Source organism: Schistocerca nitens, chromosome 1 (assembly GCF_023898315.1).
Source record: "Schistocerca nitens isolate TAMUIC-IGC-003100 chromosome 1, iqSchNite1.1, whole genome shotgun sequence".
Classification (NCBI taxonomy): Eukaryota; Metazoa; Arthropoda; class Insecta; order Orthoptera; family Acrididae; genus Schistocerca; species Schistocerca nitens.
In genome coordinates, this window is record NC_064614.1 from 816,924,126 (window position 1) to 816,928,389 (window position 4,264).

Here is a 4,264-nt window from a genome sequence, read left to right on the forward strand (position 1 = left end):
GCTCAGCCACCGTCGCCTTGTTCAATTTTTTATGGATGCAAATCATGAAAAAATAAGCGTGCAAGTAATGAAATTCCTCTCGATATCATTTTGACAATTTGTGAAACCCCATGTCACTTGAATATGGATTAACCAAGACCAACAGCCACACTTATATTTGAGGCACATTGTTTCTCCTGACATCTCCGTGGAGGAAGTTTTCATTTAAATCAGATAGCTTCCACCCTCCCGGGATGTCCAGATTTCCCCCGCCCTCCCCCCTCCCACACACACATAGGCCCCCCATAGCTATAGGTAGATTACAATATTCATAGCAAGCCCTTTCACTTCTGATACTTCTTATGTACCAGCAGTGAAACAATATTTCCAGTGTTTACATTACGAGCGTATAACCAGACAATATCGCAGTTAATATCGTTGGTGTTGATGTGGCAGGCAACATACCAGGGACCATTGCCACAAGGCCAGCATATCATGCATACATTGCGGTGATGGGCTAGGACTGACGGGTAAAAATGTAGAGTGTTTCTGTTTAGGAAGGAATTTAATGAAACAACATCTCAAAACAGCTGGGGCTTTAAAGAGACTGACAATTATCTATGAAATGCAACATATTCTCAGGCTGTTCAGTCTTCCCTTGTGTCTGCAAATACTAACCGTACCTCAGATTCAACCATATGGACATACAGAAACGAAAACAGAATTGGATCTCCCCCCCCCCCCCGCCTCCAAATTCATCCAACAAGAGTTTCATCAGAAACAAAAAGGATTGTTGAGGCTCCCAGAGTCAGACAGTGTAATACTTGTGACGTACATCAACAAACTGCATATTACTCACTCACAGAGCAGCATTACAGGCAGGGAACACACTTCGCCCAAAGAAAGAAAGGTATTAAAGGAATAACTCACATCAATTGTTAATAGACCATACAGAAAGTTTTGGAAATGCGACCCAAGTACCAAACGCTCTTCGGTATTAGAACCACAGACTGAACTTCTCAGGATTTCAGTGATATTCTGCCTGGAAAAATGTGCAATTTGCTACATAGTTCGATAGAACAACTACGAAGTGAAGGAAACATACAGTCGTCTTTAATAAAATTGTCGATTGATACCATCTAATACCAAGTTACGGAGGTTAACATTTTTAGCGCAACACCCGCTCCGGTATCTCAAATAATGAACGTTTAGTGTTGCGTGACGGCTGTAGCAATATCGGGAACATGGTTCCCACCAAATAAACAATGTTTACTTAATTTTATTCATTGTTTGCAGTGTTCCTTCCATGACTGTGCTACTTTTGTAATAATAAAGAACAACCACCTTTAGCTACAACTCGTTATTTTTTTTAAATGCACGATACATTTCGAGCCCTGGGAGCTCATATTCAGCTGCTTTGACTATCTACATCAAGTTTACATTTCGTTTAATTCAGAGCTAGTTCTAGTATAAGCGTATCGTTCTGGAGAATGTTTGTTTAGAAACACATGCTTTCAAGCAGCATATTTGCAGAAAAAATTTTGACACAGCGCATTTTCGAACATAATTCAAATCTTGTTTTGTGTGTATTTGTACATAAGCATTCCCCAGAAACGCATCGTGCATTTCAATAAAATCACGATTTGTAGCTGAAGGCGGTTGTTCTTGATTATTACAAAACAATTTTTAGTCAAAGACTATGCTACATGCAGGGCTGACAGAGACGATAGAAGTGGAGGAGTAGTGTATGTGGAATATTTTGGCAATTTCAATCTTGAACATCAGAAGAGATCTTTAAAAAAACTATATTTATCGTTAGTGCATATCCAGACAGTTTGAAACAAAGCCTAAGTGACCAAATAGTGCAATTTTATGAACTGCTCAGACTAGACGTGACTTCTCCTATTGACAGCAAAATGCACGAGCCACTGAAATTGCTGTTTTATAAACTTTTAACGGAAAATTCATTAGAGTAGTGTTTCCCCAATGTACAGGTAGTCTTACGCAATTACTTGTCTTTAATTATCATCATTTGCAGTAGAGAACGTTCTTTTTCAACACTGAAGCGCATTAAAAATGATTTAAGGAGTACCAAAGGACAGGAATGTTTAAAATACCTCACCTTACTGGACATAGAATTTGATTTGTTTAGAGACATGGTGCGACCAGTGTTATCTCTAAATTTGTAGAAATTAAATCGAGAAAAGTTGTTCTGTAAAGAGAAGTCATATTTCTCATCGTCAACTTTGATGCTTAAAGCAAACCAAGGGCTTCTTCTTAACAATCGCTGAAGTTCCCGCTTGGGCTTAATCCGGCAAAGCTCATATTAGTTGGAGCTGCACATATAAGGACAGAGTCAGCGCATATCGCCCTCACGTTGTTGGATACTATATCGCTGTTATGCATCACCGCTCCCCAACAACAGTTACTGTTTCTGGGAGAGAAAAATCTGCATTAGACGTAAAACTATGCTTCCCATGTTTTTCCAAGTACGGCAGGATGCTCTAAAGTCGGATCATTGTCCTACGCGTTTGAAAAGCGGGTGTGAATGTAGTCGTTATCAGTATACAAACCATACTGCAAAATGGAATGTTAGAAAAGCAAACGGGCAACGTTATCACGAAATTATAACACGAGAAATAAAAGAAATTTTTGTTATTCCCAAGCGAACTGATGTGTGTGGGTAGTTGGACGCACTACTCGAACGAGCAGCCAGTATCCCTCCGCTAATAAAAACCAATACAAACTGCTGGCACCCACCCGGATAGCCATGCGTGTTAAGAGCTGGTTCCCGGACGGGGAGGTTCTCCGACCCTGGATCTAATCTGTCCGGAGGATTAACGATTAGGGTCGATGTGCCGAACAGCCAGTGAGGCGGCGTCCTTCCAGACCTTACCTCATACATTATCTTGCTTCGCATATGCGATTAGCGAACCAAAATTTTATTTCTTCATTCTTGCTTTCCGAATCGTTCTCTGTTTATCATGTACTACTCGCAGATTTACCGATGTACCTCACTAGTGGTTAGGACGTGATAGATAGTAATATATATGATCACATTGGATTTTGTTATCTTGGCTCGGCGCCGGGGTTTCTTCTGAGGCACGGCAACCTCCTCAAGCTCTGAAAACACGTCAGTTAAGTCCCGTTTTCCCTGGTGTCTGGGTTCCCGAGAAGGCGGCACTGTGGCGGGGGGGCGGCTCGCAGGTTATCCACTGGCTGCCTGCTTAGTGGGTGACAAACCCGAAGGCACTCAGGAGGGCTTTCGGTACAACAGCCACCGGTACGTCATGGGTGAACGGGCTGAGCCCTTGCCCCCCTATGGAGCATCGATGGGCTTGACCGTCCACAATGAAACGTCCTGCTATGTATGCTCTTGTGGTGCTGTCTTGCAAAGCCAGAATAATTGCTATACGTGCACTCAGGAGACTACTCAGCGCTCCTTCCTTGGTAACCTTCCTAAAATTTTCAGAATATCGCATCGTGGAGAACCTGCCATCGGATTCCTCGCCCAATCCCTGCCAACTAGAGAACCTATGGTTTTAATTGGCCGACTGCATGTTAAGTTATATGATGCGAGACACAGAACCAGTTTCTAGGTGTATGAGGATAGTAACTGTTCTCGAAAGAACAGATACCATTGATGACCGTGCAGCTTCTCTAGAATAAATGATAATTAACTGAAACTCTCAGCTGCCAACAAGTGTTGTTGACATACCTCGATGGGGACAGCTGAAAATGTGTGCCCCGACCGGGACTCGAACCCGGGATCTCCTGCTTACGTGGCAGACGCTCTATCCATCTGAGCCACCGAGAACACAGATGAATAGTGCGACTGCAGGGACTTATCCCTTGCACGCTTCCCGTGAGACCCACATCCCTATCAACAACACCTGTCGGCAGGTGAGGGTTTCAATTAACTATCAGTTTCTAGGTGTTTCACTGGCGATTCACTTGGCACTTTTTTGCTGATTGATCTGAGTTTTTTGCAAGTGCTGTCCCGAGTTAAGGAGGAAGTCTCGCAGACCGGAGAGGGCAATTGGTTGCTGGGCGGTTCTGAAAAGGCTGCGAGTGATGAGAGGGTACACTCTGGCCGCCTGCATAGTCATTCCAGAGTTATATTTCAGCTTGTTCGCGACTTAGAGATCATTCAACCGCATCGATATCGGCAAGATTATGTTTTCAGCTTCACGCAGTCAACGAGCAAAAACCAGCGGTAGACTCTGTTAGCAACTCTCACGTCTCAGCAGTCGGTGCCACACCCTTCGGCTACTATTACTGCGGC

The 4,264-nt window shown here is 43.3% G+C and overlaps 1 non-coding gene across 1 annotated transcript; it reads right to left on the reverse strand.

The window, feature by feature from the left end:
* Window positions 1-3,722: 3,722 nt before the first annotated feature.
* On the reverse strand, window positions 3,723-3,797 carry Trnat-cgu (transfer RNA threonine (anticodon CGU)). The gene has a single exon. It is a non-coding gene; the product is annotated as a tRNA-Thr (tRNA).
* Window positions 3,798-4,264: the final 467 nt, after the last annotated feature.